Source organism: Anomaloglossus baeobatrachus, chromosome 5 (genome assembly GCF_048569485.1).
Source record: "Anomaloglossus baeobatrachus isolate aAnoBae1 chromosome 5, aAnoBae1.hap1, whole genome shotgun sequence".
NCBI classification, from domain to species: domain Eukaryota; kingdom Metazoa; phylum Chordata; class Amphibia; order Anura; family Aromobatidae; genus Anomaloglossus; species Anomaloglossus baeobatrachus.
In genome coordinates, this window is record NC_134357.1 from 466066840 (window position 1) to 466084521 (window position 17682).

At 49.1% G+C, this 17682-nt stretch overlaps 1 protein-coding gene across 5 annotated transcripts in view; it reads left to right on the forward strand.

Annotated features, from left to right (window-relative positions):
• The window catches only part of RIPOR3 (RIPOR family member 3), a 259002-nt gene that overhangs the window by 12663 nt on the left and 228657 nt on the right, over positions 1 to 17682 (forward strand). The gene's annotated exons all lie outside the window — the stretch shown is intronic.

Genomic DNA, 17682 nt, shown 5'->3' on the forward strand with positions numbered 1-17682 from the left:
CTCTTGTAGGTTCTGCTGGACATGGTGAAAATGAAAAGGACCATATCTCTGGAAAATAGAAGTAGAGCAGTGGGAATAAAAAAGAGCAAAGAACTGGCCATTTTTTTCCTTGATGACAGGTCCGTTTTTACATATAACACCAGTCATCGCCTTGCCAAGTGACTTCAGAGTCCGGCCCACCGTCACTTCTGTGCGTTCAGTAAACAGGTTTTATAATCCTTTATGGGGAAAGCTGCAAATTATTTACTCAAAAGATGCTTGGTTTTGCAAAATAGTGAAATGTAAACCCAGATTATTTGGATATTTGGAGCCAAGTGCAATGTGTTTCCTTTTCTGACATGTAATCACACACCGGGCAGAGACCACTGTATACGTTATGCTGCACACACGAGACAACACACAGCGGCCTGGAGTTTATTTGTGGATGCTGGGGTTGTATACTTATACAGATGGGGATCTTGATTTTGTTTGTGTCACAAGTTATTCCCTTCGCATTCTTCGGGTGCCTATATACAGTGTTCCTCCACCAGATTTACCAGTTGGGCTATCTGTGAACCACACATCCGTTCGTATTAGAGGGTCCCAAATATACAGTACAGACCAAACGTTTGGACACACCTTCTCATTCAAAGAGTTTTCTTTATTTTCATGACTCTGAAAATTGTAGATTCACATTGAAGGCATCAAAACTATGAATTAAAACATGTGGAATGAAGTACTTAAAAAAATGTGAAACAACTGAAAATATGTTTTATATTCTAGGTTCTTCAAAGTAGCCATCTTTTGCTTTGATTACTGCTTTGCACACCCTTGGCATTCTCTTGATGAGCTTCAAGAGGTAGTCACCGGAAATGGGTTTTCCAACAGTCTTGAAGGAGTTCCCAGAGATGCTTAGCACTTGTTGGCCCTTTTGCCTTCACCCTGCGGTCCAGCTCACCCCAAACCATCTCGATTAGGTTCAGGTCTGGTGACTGTGGAGACCAGGTCATCTGGCGTAGCACCCCATCACTCTCCTCCTTAGTCAAATAGCCTTTACACGGCCTGGAGGTGTGTTTGGGGTCATTGTCCTGTTGAAAATAAATGATGGTCCAACTAAAAGCAAACCGGATGGAATAGCATGCCGCTGCAAGATGCTGTGGTAGCCATGCTGGTTCTGTATGCCTTCAATTTTGAATAAATCCCCAACAGTGTCACCAGAAAATCACCCCCACACCATCACACCTCCTCCTCCAATCTTCATGGTGGGAACCAGCCATGGAGAGTCCATCCGTTCACCTTTACTACAAAGACACGGTGGTTGGATCCAAAGATCTCAAATTTAGACTCATCAGACCAAACACAAATTTCCACTGGTCTATTATTCATTCCTTGTATTCTTTAGCCCAAACAAGTCTCTTCTGCTTGTTGCCTGTCCTTTAGCAGTGGTTTCCTAGCAGCTATTTTACCATGAAGGCCTGCTGCACAAAGTCTCTTCTTAATAGTTGTTCTAGAGATGAGAAGGTGTGTCCAAACTTTTGGTCTGTACTGTATATTCCTCAATAAAATATTACATCTCTGCAACTGTGTTTTCAGTTTAGATCTGATCTCCAGTCCTTCAGAGTAGAGATCCTCTGAGCAGTGCATTTGTGTATGCTTTAGATGCAAGAGTCCCATTGACCCCGATTGCTCTTCTTCTCCCCGATGCTTTAGTGTGCTGTGATTGACAGGCGTTGGCATATGGTATCATCAAATATGCTTGTTCTCTCTGTAAAGGATGCTGAGGTCTAACATTAGCATCAGAAGGTATATTCATGTAAGGTTTCAGACTGGCGCTTCCCTTAGGTCCCATGGGGTAGTTAATAGCCATACTCCTAGCCAACATTTCCATGATTTCTGCTATTATTGCAATATTATTGTATTTTCACAGACATCCACAGCCTGTCAGACCATTATCAGGAAATGTTGGAATTCGTGCTGACCTCACAAGTCCATCATTTGCGGAACGCCCATTTGTATGTTGACCCAAAACTCAACATATGCTAACATGAGTCTGTTGCGGACAAGAGACTCGGCATAGGTGTGGAAATTGTAGTGCATACATGGACCGTGAAACTCGGATTTGAGAAGCCATTTATTATATGCTGAGCTGTATCTGCTCTAGCAACGTCTGCTTCTGTTCCCAGGTGCCGCCATATTCTCCCTACAAACGTTGCTGGTGATGGAGAAGACTTAAAGGCCTAAAATACTGGGTTTCATAGGTGTTATCCAGTCATGGATGTTGGTGTTGTTGGGACTTATGGTGCCACTGACACGCCTGCACCGAGGCCTGGGGGTTACTCGTTACCGGGCCGCGGTTCCGTTTCTGGAACACTGTGGTGGCAAGGCCCAGCTCTGTGACCCCGGCGGTGTCAGTACAAGTAGGGATGATGATGGGGATAGTAGTTCATGACGCCACCGGTAGTATGCGGCAAGTTAGGTGCCACCGCTGCTGGATGGGGACCTCCGGAGCAGATGGTGACGCAGCTTGGTTGGTATAGCTCTCCACAGGCAGAGCTGGGCCCCAGGATGGATGGGGGTAGTAGTAGCAGGTGATGACGGGGGTGCAGGGCTGGAGGCGCAGGTGAATAACTGAGCGACACAGGGATGCAGTCACAAAAGTTTTTACTCACTGAGGCAGGTTCCAGATTATCACGTCCGGACGATCAAATGCTGCCCGGATAGTTCGGAGGTCAATACCAGTTCACCCTTCATGTGTTCCTTCCCTGGTCATCTTCCTACACTGACTACTCGCCCTCCTATCCCATGCCTACGTACACAGTGCCCTAAGCCGGTGTCCGCGGACCCAGTTGGGTGGCGGGAAGCTATATCTTTTGGCCCTATGTGGTCACCTTCCAGCGGATTCGGCTTTGGCCTTTGAAGTTACCTCCGCCTCCGGTTTGCTAGCTGAGCCTTGTAGTTCTGCACTAGTTGAGGGGCCAGTCACCTTTGTGGCCAAGTCCTTCCACCTGTGATTACAGTCAGGGCCAGAAATATTTGGACAGTGACACAAGTTTTGTTATTTTAGCTGTTTACAAAAACATGTTCAGAAATACAATTGTATATATAATATGGGCTGAAAGTGCACACTCCCAGCTGCAATATGAGAGTTTTCACATCCAAATCGGAGAAAGGGTTTAGGAATCATAGCTCTGTAATGCATAGCCTCCTCTTTTTCAAGGGACCAAAAGTAATTGGACAAGGGACTCTAAGGGCTGCAATTAACTCAGAAGGCGTCTCCCTCGTTAACCTGTTATCAATGAAGTAGTTAAAAGGTCTGGGGTTGATTACAGGTGTGTGGTTTTGCATTTGGAAGCTGTTGCTGTGACCAGACAACATGCGGTCTAAGGAACTCTCAATTGAGGTGAAGCAGAACATCCTGAGGCTGAAGAAAAAGAAAGAATCCATCAGGGAGATAGCAGACATGCTTGGAGTAGCAAAATCAACAGTCGGGTACATTCTGAGAAAAAAGGAATTGACTGGTGAGCTTGGGAACTCAAAAAGGCCTTGGCGTCCACGGATGACAACAGTGGTGGATGATCGCCGCATACTTTCTTTGGTGAAGAAGAACCCGTTCACAACATCAACTGAAGTCCAGAACACTCTCAGTGAAGTAGGTGTATCTGTCTCTAAGTCAACAGTAAAGAGAAGACTCCATGAAAGTAAATACAAAGGGTTCACATCTAGATGCAAACCATTCATCAATTCCAAAAATAGACAGGCCAGAGTTAAATTTGCTGAAAAACACCTCATGAAGCCAGCTCAGTTCTGGAAAAGTATTCTATGGACAGATGAGACAAAGATCAACCTGTACCAGAATGATGGGAAGAAAAAAGTTTGGAGAAGAAAGGGAATGGCACATGATCCAAGGCACACCACATCCTCTGTAAAACATGGTGGAGGCAACGTGACGGCATGGGCATGCATGGCTTTCAATGGCACTGGGTCACTTGTGTTTATTGATGACATAACAGCAGACAAGAGTAGCCAGATGAATTCTGAAGTGTACCGGGATATACTTTCAGCCCAGATTCAGCCAAATGCCGCAAAGTTGATCGGACGGCGCTTCATAGTACAGATGGACAATGACCCCAAGCATACAGCCAAAGCTACCCAGGAGTTCATGAGTGCAAAAAAGTGGAACATTCTGCAATGGCCAAGTCAATCACCAGATCTTAACCCAATTGAGCATGCATTTCACTTGCTCAAATCCAGACTTAAGACGGAAAGACCCAAAAACAAGCAAGACCTGAAGGCTGCGGCTGTAAAGGCCTGGCAAAGCATTAAGAAGGATGAAACCAAGCGTTTGGTGATGTCCATGGGTTCCAGACTTAAGGCATTGATTGGCTCCAAAGGATTCGCAACAAAATATTGAAAATAAAAATATTTTGTTTGGGTTTGGTTTATTTGTCCAATTACTTTTGACCTCCTAAAATGTGGAGTGTTTGTAAAGAAATGTGTACAATTCCTACAATTTCTATCAGATATTTTTGTTCAAACCTTCATATTAAACGTTACAATCTGCACTTGAATTCTGTTGTAGAGGTTTCATTTCAAATCCAATGTGGTGGCATGCAGAGCCCAACTCGCGAAAATTGTGTCACTGTCCAAATATTTCTGGACCTAACTGTATATGTGGAGCAAGGCCACGGGAGGTTATGGCACCCCCGTGGTCTCTAGGACCCCTTTTATCTTGCGCCTGGGTCGAGCTGCAGCAGCTCCGGACCACAGGTATTTTCTCCTCCACTTCTAATTCTTACTGCCTCCCTTCCTAGAGTGTGGTCCCACTAACTAGACTCCACCCCCCAGCCTGGCCTGGACTGTGCGTTCCTATGGTGACATCACAGGTGCAACTTGTTCAAATCACCGTCCAGTGAAATGTTGCTAGTGAGAGTGTGTGTGCATTGTGTGCATACCGGTGGATGACCTCCTTACCCAGGATGGAATACCACGCCTCTGGATGAGGTGCAGTACCTCCGTGGCGACTAAAGCCTCAGGGGCGCCAAACCACCCTATGGTGTGCTGCCCAGCTCTCTGCTGTGGCCAATGGGGCAGTACCAGACCCCACTTATATGAATTGTCCCGTTAACATGTATGGATGTAAACATATGGAGCGCAGCAGAAAAGCCCAGCTCCATTTATTGTGCAGTGGCCCCTCTTTTATGTACTACAGAACTTCTCATATGAATAGGACATGTTCTGCAGTACCTGGAGAAGTCAGTATGTATTTTCTGCTCCTTATCATATGTTTACATTCATCCGCTATTGGAGCTTGTAACAGCTGATCGGTTGGGTTGCTGGGTATCAGACACCCACTCATCTAATACTGATGACCCGTCCTATGGATAGGTCATCAATATATTTATACTGGACAACCCCTCTGACCTTCCTGTACACTGCTGGGAGTTCCCAGTTATCGTGCTGTGATTTATATCAGTACTCTGTTGCCATTACCTATTGCATTTATCACAATCTTGACCCCGTTTGTACCTTGATGATGTTAGTCTCTGTAATCTGTCCTGATTTTGAGCCCAGCTCTTCTTATTGATTGATCTCCTGGTACCCAACCCCAGCTCTTCCTTTGACTATAATCTTGTGTTCTGATTTCTATTCCTAGTTCTGTCCCTCCTGATACTAACCCTGCTTGATGTGATGATCCTTGTGTCGCGGGCGGAGGAGGGGACGCCGCGCTCTCCCACTGCTCGGGTCCGGCTGCCGCTGCTGCCGCGGCCTGCTGCTGCTCAGTGGCTCGAGTGATGGGCCGGATCCCGGGGACTCGAGCGGCGCTCCTCGCCCGTGAGTGAAAAGGGATTGGTTTTTGGGATTGTTTATTGTCCGTGACGCCACCCACGGTTGTGGTGATTGTGTGGACACCACCGCTGCTCTGTATGGGGATCCCGGGAGCGGTGACAGGGAGCGCAAAGTTGTTGGTTCTCCCCTCCGTGGGTAGGGGGTGGTTGTCCGGGGCCCAGTGATTAGGTGGGTGATGAGGGATGGCGGGTCCGGTGCAGGGACGCGGGGGCAGCGCTGTGCTTCACGGCACTGTGGTACTCACTCAGCCTGAGACGGGGACACAGTTCTCGGTAAAACACACAGCTGGAAAGACGGTTCCCACGGACGGCTGCTGTTGCTTTTCCCCAGTAGTTGACGGTGACTGTCCCTTTTCCTGCACCTAAGTCTATGTTGGTAGCGATGGGTTCGCACCGGTAACCCGCTCCCCGGCTTGGATATGGGTCGGAGGAGCCCCTCTTTGCCCACAGGCGCTGGCCCTGAGAAACTGGTGCTTTGGCGGTGGCGGTGTCTCTCTCCTACGGTTGGACTGTTGCCTTCAATCGGGACTTAGCTGTTGGGAGACCCAGGAGGTCCCCTTCACTGACGGATTTGGCAAATTCACGGCGACTCCAAGCCTTGCCGGGATCCGAAAGGCCCCTGCCAATGGTGCTGGCTTCACTTCGTATAACGCTCCGGTACCGCCGGGCCACCACCCGTCCACGGTCCTTTCGGCAACCTCCGATCAGCCTCTCCTGCAGACGGTCACCGCCGTCTGCTATCCTTGCTGTCTCAGTCCGGGGCACACACCCGGACCAACTTCAGGCTTTCTCAACTGTCGCTTTCTCTTCCACTTTAACTCCTCTCCTTTGCTCCTCTACCACTTCACTCTTACTTCAAACTCTATCTCAACTGAACTGCTTGGTTTTCCCGCCTCCAGGGCTGTGAACTCCTCGGTGGGCGGAGCCAACCGCCTGGCCCACCCCCTGGTGTGGACATCAGCCCCTGGAGGAAGGCAACAAGGATTTTTGGTGTAGCTTCGGTGTACCTATCCGGGATGTAGGGTGTGGTGGTGTCATGACCTGTGACCCCTGGCTTGCCCAGGGCGTCACACTTGCCTCGATCTTGCTCTTCCGGCCAGCTGCAACTCCTTTGACTCCATCCAGGGGGTCCCATTGTAAATCCAGATCCCTCTATAGAGGCTAAAGAGCATAGACTGGTTTCTCTGGGACCTGCTAGCGCCAAGTCTGTCAGTAGTAGCCTTTTTAAGCTTAGGTTCTCTGGCAGACTTAACACTAGCTTAATAGTTTCACAACAGCTGGAATGCTGCTGCTCATCCATGAATAACTGTATTTTTCGTTTTATAAGACGCACCAGATTATAAGATGCACCCCAAATTTAGAGGAAAAAAAAGGCACAAAAAAAATATGGGGTCCATCTTATAATCCTGTGGTGTCTTACCAGATGGGGGTGTGTGGCAGTAGTGGTAGAGTGGGGTCACAGGAGACAGGGGCGGTGGTGGAGTAGGGCAATGCTGCGGGTGGTGCAACAGGTGTCACGGATGCTCGCTGCGGGCGCAGAGTCAGTGGAACCATCCAGAAATGGCTGTGCAGGCTTCAAAGAAATGGTGCCTGTAGTCGGCGCGTGCACAGATTGAGCTATCAGTTCAATAACAAGCAGAGATCTCATCTGCAGGCGCCACCTCCAGGCACCATTTACCTTAAGTGCAATGCAGGGAGACCAATTGACTAGAGGTGGCATGTGCACAGATGAGACTTTGAGCTGAGAGCTCCATCTGCGCATGCACCGACTTCGTGCGCCATTATTTGAAGCCCGCGCCGCCGACATTTTCAGAATGGCGGTCCCTGCCCCACAGCCTGCAGCACAGCCCATCTCACAGCCTACAGCATTGCCCCTGCCTCCTGTTACCCCGCTCCACCACCCCCCGGTAAGCTGTATTCGGATTATAAGACGCACCCCTCATTTTCCTCTCAAACATTTGGGACGAAAAGTGCGTCTTAGAATCAGAAAAATACAGTCGAAGATCAGGAAAATTTTTGGGTTCATTCAATTATATCGTAGGATATACGGCCAACACAGGTAAACACACTCGGAGATGTCTACATTGATATTTGTACCTGTCTTGCTCTGTCTTTCCTTGAAAATCATTACCATTCACATGAAGGAGACTAAAGGCCGCTTTACACGCTACGACATCGCTCAAACGATCTTGTTGGGGTCACGGAATTTGTGACGCACACCCGGCCGCTTTAACGATGTCGTTGCGTGTGACACCTATGAGCGATTTTGCATCGTCGCAAAAACGTGCAAAAACGCTAATCGGTGACATGCCCCTCTATTCCCAATTATCGTTGCTGCTGCGTGTACGATGTAGTTCATCGTTCTTGCGGCAACACACATCGCAAGGTGTGACACCGCAGGAACGAGGAACCTCACCTTACCTGCGGCCGCCCGCAATGCGGAAGGAAGGAGGTGGGCGGGATGTTACGTCCTGCTCATCTCCGCCCCTCCGCTTCTATTGGGCGCCCGCTTAGTGACATTGCTGTAACGCCGAATGAACCGCCGCCTTAGAAAGGAGGCGGTTCGCCGGTCACAGCGACGTTGCTAGGCAGGTAAGTAGTGTGACGGGTGCAAGCAATGTTGTGCGCCATGAGCAGCGATTTGCCCGTGCCGCACAACTGATCGGGGCGGGTACGCACGCTAGCGATATCGGTAACGATATCGCAGCGTGTAAAGCGGCCTTAAGTAACAGACCTGTTGAAAAGAATCGAATATATTTAGGAGGAATAAAAGCAGATTCTTTTTTAAAAATAAAAAATTAAAATTTTTGGTCTCTCACCTTATATATTACAGCCATCAATCCTAAACTCCTTCTAAAATTATTAACGTACAAATAAAAAATGAGACCCTTTTCCCAATTCCTGTAATCTTCTTGAGACTTTTTTTGGCTGGATCTCCAAGGTTGCCCTGTCCATGGGTGACTGGTGAGAGAGATGACGCCTGTGGATTATATATTATTCTGTCATTAATCTCTGGCATGGACAGGCGTCTGAGTCCCTGTACTCTGCCGCTCCCGTCTACAGTGCCGACATCACTCAGTGCCCGCAAGTCTCAGTCACTTTGTTGATTGAGCTGATTTTTCTCATTGTTTATTGTTGTAATGGGAGACTTGTGGACCTGAGGGTTTGTTTTCTCTAGGGACATGGAACATATTTCTTGTGGCAATTACTTGTCTAGATTAATAATGACATGATGAACTTTGTGTTTAGGAATTTGCAGACGTGCCGCTTTTTTGCAAATTTGTGATGCATAAAGTAAGAATCCTTAAAAGGGGAAATTCTGCAGCCTGGCACATGTCCCCAATTGGAGCACACTTGCCTTTGAAGTTTTTCACATTTGCTTGCAAAGGAGCAATGGATATATATTTGACCATGGATTACCTCTATACGTTCCCACAGTTTTATAAAATGTATTGAGCCAATACATTTTATTCTGAAATTTGCCACAGTGTTTGTAAAGATTTGAATATGAGCTTATAGGGACACGGCTAATGGGAATAATACATGTTTTGGAGCAAGGAAGGAGGAATTTAAAGGGTTATTCCCATTTCCAAGATCCTATCCTAATATATAGTAGGTGTAATGATATTTTTTATTTATTATTATTATTTATTATTATTATTAGCAAATACCATACCTCCAATTAGAAATGTAGTATAGTTCTCCTGATTAGCTATGTCCCTTACCTCATGTGCAGGGCATTGCAGCTTAGGTATCCATGGTTCTGTCCACTCATATAGTGACCGTTACTTTGTCATGGCCGTAACTATGAATACCTAAGCTGCAATGCCCTGCACATGAGGTAAGAGACATTGCTACATCAGGAGAACTATACTACATCTCTAATGGGAGGTATTTGCTGATATTATTATTACACCTACTACATATTAGGATAGGAACCTGGAGATGGGAATAACCCTTTTAAGGTTGGATCTTGAGCTCCTGTGTACAGTGATGATGGGAATGATATTTTGTAAAGGGGGATTACGTTTTGTTGGTCACCACAACATTGCAATAGAATGAAATAAGAGGTGATCAAAATACATCTACCCCAAAATGATGTCCCAAATATTTGCCCCCACACAATAATAATGTCCCCCAAAATGTAATATTGTCCCTCATTCTGGCCCTCACATAATTCTAACACCCATACACTAATTCTGTTCCCCATTGTGGCCTCCACACACCATTTTGTGGCACCATACACTGATTATTTTCCCCATTATGGTCCCCACACATTAATAATGTCCCCCTCTGCGGCCCCATACATTATGTTCCCCTTTGTGGCCCCCATACAGTATAATACACCCCTCTGTGGCCCCATACACTATGTTCCCATTGTGGTCCCCATACATTAATAATGCCCCCCATTGTGGCTTCCACACACTGATAATGTCCCCCTCTGTTCCCCTTTGTTGCCCCCATACAGTATAATGTCCCCCTTTGTAGCCCCCATACAGTATAATGCACCCCTCTGTGCCTGGGTTGCCAACCGTCCAGAAATTCCAGGACAGTCCGTTAAAATAGGGCACTTTATTCCTCTAGCTGTAAAAATATTCTAAGGTGTCTGAGATATTTTTGAAGCTGAAGAAACGTATAGAGATTAATTCGACTGCTACTGTCATTATTTTCCAGTTTACGGTGAATGTCTTATCAGAATTATGGGCTGTAGGAATGGATTATTTATTATCATAAAGATTTATTACGGTTTTCCAATGAGTCCGTAAACAATATTGCCTGTCCATGATTTTTTGATAAGCTGTCCAGAAAAAATGAAAAAGTCAGGTTGGCGAACCTGCCCTCTGCCTCTTTTTACATAATAATTGAAAAACACCCATGGGGTCCTGGGTTAAAATCCCACTCACTAAGGAGAACATCTGCAAGGAGCTTGTATGGTCTCACTGTGTTTGTGTGGTTTTCTCCGGCTTCTCTAGTTTCCTTCCACACTCCAAATACATACTGTTAGGGGTACTTTGCACACTACAACATCGCAAACCGATGCTTGCGATGCCGAGCGCGATTGTACCCGCACCCGTCGCAGCAGCGATATCTTGTGATAGCTGCCGTAGTGAACATTATCGCTACGGCAGCTTCACACGCACTTACCTGCCCTGCGACGTCACTCTGGCCGGCGACCCGCCTCCTTCCTAAGGGGGCGGGTTGTGCAGCGTCACAGCGACATCACACGGCAGGCGGCCAATAGAAGCGGAGGGGCGGAGATGAGCAGGACGTAAACATCCCGCCCACCTCCGTCCTTCCGCATAGTCGGTGTGAGCCGCGGTGACGCAGGTAAGCTGATGTTCCTCGCTCCTGCGGCTTCTCACACAGCGATGTGTGCTGCTGCAGGGGAACGAGGAACAACATCGTACCGTCGCTGCTGCGCAATTATGAAAATGTCGGACACTACACCGATGATAAGATTACCACGCTTTTGCGCTCGTTAATCGTATCAAAAACGCTTTACACACTACGATATCGACAGCGACGCCGGATGTGCGTCACTTTCGATTTGACCCCACCGACATCGCACCTGCGATATCGTAGTGTGCAAAGTACCCGTTAGTGATTTTAGATTGTGAGCCCCAATGGGGATAGTGACGATCATGGCTGTAAAGCACTGTGGAATTAATAGCGCTATATAAGTCAGTAAAATAAATAAAAAAAAAAAAATTCTCCCACGGTCAGCAGCTCTTTCTTCCTCCTCCACCACCTGTCATAGATGGCACAATGCAGTTATGTCATTGTGCTACCTGCCCTAGGATTCCTGCTGTCACCTACTGCCGATGGTCTAGCTAAGTGTATGAGTACCGCCCCGCGCTCGGCCGCAGCCGAGCCGCTCGGATCCGGGCTCGTTTGGTGGGTGTCTCGAGTGCCTCCGTACCCAGGGGTCACGTCGCTCTGAAGGGAGGCTGGTGCTACGTGAGGGGATTTCGGTGGGGAGGTTCACGTCCGAGGCCGTGGTGTTAGGGATGTAAGTTCGTGACGCCACCCACGGGTTGTGGTGAGTGTGGACACCACCGCTGCCGTTAACTAGGCTCCCGGGGACGGTGTTATGCAGCCTGGTGTTGACCCCTCCGTGGGCAGGGGGTGATGGTCCTGGGGCCCGGTGGTTGCGAGGTGCGGGCGTGTTAGTGCTGTGCGGTGCGGTGCGCAGCCCGAGGGCATTGTTGTACTGACTATGACAGATACACCGGAGTCCCTGGTAAACCAAAAGGATGGTGGTCGGTGCCCGCAACCGGCTGCGTCTGGTCCCCCACCCGGTTCGGTGGTTCCCGCCTTTCTTCTGCACCTCGTTTTGTAGAATTTTGACTGCCTACGCCTCAGTGACGATAGTCCGCTCCCCGGCTTTATGTGTGTCGGGGTACCCGTTTGATCGCAGGCGCTGGCCCGTGGGATCTGTCTGCCTGTACGGTGGCTTTCTATCCCCCTCGGTGGGCTGTTGCCATCTTTCGGATCTTGGGACGGGAAAGTTCCAGACCTCAATCAGTAAATTCGACGTGGTCCAGTGGCTTCTGGACCTCGTTCTGGGTCTGAGTACCCCTCCTGGTGCTCCAGTTTCCAGTTGGTTCCCCGGTTCGGTACCGGCGGGCCACTACCCTCTCCCGATCCCTTACGGTTCCACCAGTCGTCTTCCCGGCTCCTGCAGGCAACAACCACCGTCTGCCTCCTGGCCACAGGGTATCCGGGCTACGACCCAGATCCCTGACAGACGTTTACACTTTGCTACTGCTCTCCTTCACCTCCAAAACTGATCTCTCCTCAACATCTCTCTGTTTTTTCCGCCTCAGGCTATCCGAACTCCTCGGTGGGCGTGTCCAACCGCCTGGCTCCGCCCCCTGGTGTGAACGTCAAGACCTGAGAGGGGTGACTCAGGGTTTTTAGGTTGACTGCTGTTATTTTATTAGGGGACGGGTGTTTGTGCAAGGGCCTACCTGTGACTACCTGGCTGCGTCTATGGACTCACATCCAGCTGAAAAATAGTTGCTGGCATCGGCAGGCCGGCCTCCACCCCGGACCGGGCAGGCCACCCTCCACACCAGACCCAGTGGGCCACTCTCCACCCCCCAACCTGGTAGGCCATCCACCATCTTGGACCCGGCAGGCCACCCTCCACCCCGTATCCGGCAGGCCACCTTCCATCCTGGACCCGGCAGGCCACCTTCCATCCCGGACCCGGCAGGCCACCCTCCACCCAGCAGGCCACCCTCCACCCTGGACCCGACAGGTCACCCTTCACCGTTGACTCGACAGTCTACCTTTTGGACCTGGCAGGCCACCCTATACCCTGGACCCGGCAGGCTGCCCTTCAACCCAGGCCCCGGCGGGCCATCCAGCACCCCGAACCTGGCAGGTCAGGTGTGACGCCCTGGACCCCAGGTATCACAGAATAACACCACATACACACACCCCCTCCCCTGGTCAGGAACACCAGTCAAACAAAACCCTTGTTGCCTCCCTCCAGGGTCTGATGTCCACACCAGGTGGGGCGGAGCCAGGCGGTTGGCCCCGCCCACCGAGGAGTTCACAGGTCTGGAGGTGGGAAAAGTTTAGTTGAGTTTTTGGAGTGGAAGTGGAGAGGTGGAAGTGACAGGAGCAAAGACTGTGTGTGTCTGGGTCGGAGCCCAGGCACAATCAGCAAGGTCGGCAGACGGTGGTGGCCGTCTGCAGGAGTTGGTTGAGGTCAGCGGAACCGTAGGATCGAAGTCGGGCGGTGGCCCGCCGGTACTGAACCGGGGAGCAGATTGAAGCCAAGCACCAAGGCAGGGTACTCAGACCCCGACTAGGCTCGGAAGCCGCCGTAAAGGTCAAATTCTCTGATTGCGGTCTGGACCTCAGGGGTTCATTCCCAACCAAGTCCCGTCAGAAGGCAACAGCCCAACCCGTCCGGATAAGAGCCACCGCTTAGGGCCAGAGATCCAAGGGCCAGCGCCTGCGGGCAAAACTGGCTCTCCCGACACGTACACGCCGGGGAGCGGACTACCCGTGGAAAGCCATAGGAGTCAAACACATACACATAGGTGCAGGAAACGACAGCCACCATCAACCCGTCCGGGGAGAGTGAAAACACCGCAGCTGACTGTGGGCCCTGTCCATCCAGCCGTTTGGTTTACCAGAGACTCTGTCCTTGTCTACCTGAATGAGTACACCAGTGCCATGCTGCACCGCAATGTTGCACCCGCGTCCACGCTGCCTCCCTGCATCGGCACCTGCACCTATCCCTCCTCCCTGCTCCCCAACCGGGGCCCCGGGACCAACAGCCCCTACCCACGGAGGGGTCAACACCTTAGCTGCTCTCCGCCATCGCTCCCGGGATCCCCCGTCACCAACAGCGGTGGTGCCCACCATCACCACAACCCGTGGGTGGCGTCACAACCGACATCCCACCACAAACCTCCCCCCCTTTTCACTCGTGGGCGAGGAGGCGCTGCTCGAGCCCCCGGGTCCGGCCCCGTGCTCGAGCCACCGAGGAGCAGAAGCACCGGACCCGAGCGCCAGCGATTCCCAGGCGAGCGATGTTCCCGACCCTTCCGCCCGCGACACAGGCACTCAGTCTGATTTTGAGAGGGGAGCAGCCGCATATTGCCTAACCCCTGTCAGACCTCAGGCAGATGCCTCATAGCAGGGGCAGCCCTGGAATATTTATGTGCATCCTCTATACTTTACTGCAGAAAATAATGTGTAAATTCACACCACATTTGGTGTTAAGTGCACAGGCCTGGGAGATTTTTTTTCCTTTTTTTGGAACAAATGGATGATGTAAACCTTTAATTTCCCAGAGTCTTACAAATTCCTATCTAGATGCTAATTCTATTATATGGTAGCTTTTAATTTGTAGATATAAAAGACATAAGTGGTTAAATCCGGACTACTATTGACGTGAAGAAAAGACGACCAAGATGAACGGATAAAAACAAAGTGTTGCACACCTCTTCCTCACACAAACAGCAGTGTTTTCATCCGTTCATCTTGGTCGCCTTTTCTTCACATCAACAGTAGCGCAGATTTAACCATTTTATTCCTTTTAGGTCTACAAATTATGAGACCTCTGGTCTTGTGGAGTCTACAGCAGCTGTTTTCTTACCAAATTTTTATTCTTGTGTTGTGGTGAACGCAATCGTACGAGGTGAGCAAGTCATCTGTGGTTATAATGTCGATACATACAGCTGCACTCTAAAATGCTAACAATAAATAAGTGAACTCTGGTATTGCATTACTGCTATAGAGGTATTTAAAAAAAAAAAAAAAAGAGATACTTAGCTTATGTATTGGGCAATGCATGTGAGCCCAAGAACCACGACAAGGTGATCTTACATATATACCGAGACCCTAACTTGAAATGCCTCTGTCTGGGTTAAAAACCTATGTGTCTGGGCAGAAAGGATCCAGCTATTAAAGAGGATGGACACAGCCTGGTTAAAGGGCAGATGCTCAGTCAAAAAGGAATGCACTACAAATATATCAAAAATACTATATCTTGTATTAGACCCTATTCCACTTTCTCTAATCCCTTAGCTCCTCCATTCTCTGCTATCTGCAACACTTTATCTGGGAGAGTACATCAGCAGAATACAATCTGTAGGAACACGACAAGGCCACCTTGTCTCCATAGTTGCCGCCATAGACTGCTATAGAGCAAATTTGGAAAATAGAAGTAGATTGTAAAAAATGTAATAATGTAGAAGTGGGTAGTCTGTAGAGTGAAGAGATATAAAACCGTAATGACTTGGAAAAACATCTGCATGTCGCAAAGTCCTGTTCTCACTGCTGCCAAGTCTGGACTTCCATGGCTGGAGGTGCGTGAGTAACAGCCGAAACTGAATGTATGGGGGGAGGCACTGATGACCGGTGACGGACAGTAATGATACAGAGGCTTTATTAAAAAGCTGTCAAATCCCCTTAAGTGTTTCCCAATCCAGTTTCCCTTTCCTTACTGTGAATATTTGCCAAATGTTTCATCTTACATGTGTTTATTAACCGGCTGCTGTGCCTTTTGTATACATGTTCTCTACTAATCCAGGAAATTATCATTTTTCTTCGGTTTTAGCGGCTAAATTCCTTTTTTTAATCTGCAGGAGGTCACTGTGTGGGTGCCGGCCTATAGGGTGTTATCTCGTTAGAGGAATTTGGGCTTTAATTGAATGTGACTTGTCCCCAGCAGAGGCGGATGTGACCGCTCGGCCGCGGGGCCCTACTTTATTTGGGTTATTCTTTCTGCTGTTTATGTTCTCTACTATACTGCACCGGTTATAAGTGACAGGTTTGAGACTCGGCAGAGTTCCTGATGGTTATCATGCTCTTTATATAGAACCCTCCATAGATTTATCCACTATCCTCCGACTTTTTAATAGTTCTGGGAGGAAGACGTTGTACGGGTGAGACATGCAGGCGTGCATGGCAGAAGCTATTATAGGACTGGTTTCCAGTTTGTGCACAGAAGAGAAATGGAAAGAACGTGTGAAGAAGTTTATTACTGCTTATTCTATAAACTACCCCCCCCTTTAGTGATATAACAAATGGGGCTGGGAAAGGTTGTGACTGAATTGTAATAGGATATTAAAGCCAAAGCGTGTGTTGTCCTCTGTTGGAATAATAGAAGTACCTCACCCAGAATATTATTATTATTATTTATTATTATAGCGCTATTTATTCCATGGCGCTTTACAAGTGAAAGAGGGTATACGTACAACAATCATTAACAGTACAAAACAGACAGGTATAGGAGTAGAGAGGACCCTGCCCGCGAGGGCTCACAGTCTACAGGGAATGGGTGATGGTACAATAGGTGAGGACAGAGCTGGTTGTGCAGTGGTGTACTGGATTGAGGGCTATTGTAGGTTGTAGGCTTGTTGGAAGAGGTGGGTCTTGAGGTTCCTCTTGAAGCTTTCCACGGTAGGTGAGAGTCTGATATGCTGAGGTAGAGCGTTCCAGAGTATGGGGGAGGCACGGGAGAAATCTTGTACGCGATTGTGGAAATAAGAGAGGAGTAGAGAAGGAGATCTTGTGAGGATATGAGGTTGCATGCAGGTAGGTACCAGGAGACTAGGTCACAGATGTAAGGAGGAGACAGGTTGTGCATGGCTTTGTATGTCATGGTTAATGTTTTGAACTGGAGTCGTTGGGCGATGGGAAGCCAGTGAAGGGATTGGCAGAGTGGCGAGGCTGGGGAATAGTGGGGGGAGAGGTGGATTAAGCGGACCGCAGAGTTTAGGATAGATTGGAGGGGTCCAAGAGTGTTGGAAGGGAGGCCAGAGAGCAGGAGGTTGCAGTAGTCGAGGTAGGAGATGATGAGGGCATGCACTAATGTTTTTGCTGATTCTTGGTTAAGGAAAGCACGGATCCGGGAGATATTTTTGAGTTGTAGTCTGCATGAGGTGAAGAGGGCTTGGATGTGTGGCTTGAAGGATAGAGCAGAGTCGAGGGTTACTCCAAGGCAACAAGCTTGTGAGACTGGGGAGAGTGAGCAACCATCAAGTTTGATGGAAAGACTTGTTGGAAGAGATGAGTGGACCTTGGACTGGAGTGACAACCCTCTCCCTCCCTCCTTGGACCGGAGTGACAACCCTCTCCCTCCCTCCTTGGACCGGAGTGACAACCCTCTCCCTCCCTCCTTGGACCGGAGTGACAACCCTCTCCCTCCCTGCTTGGACCGGAGTGACAACCCTCTCCCTCCCTCCTTGGACCGGAGTGACAACCCTCTCCCTCCCTCCTTGGACCGGAGTGACAACCCTCTCCCTCCCTCCTTGGACCGGAGTGACAACCCTCTCCCTCCCTCCTTGGACCGGAGTGACAACCCTCTCCCTCCCTCCTTGGACCGGAG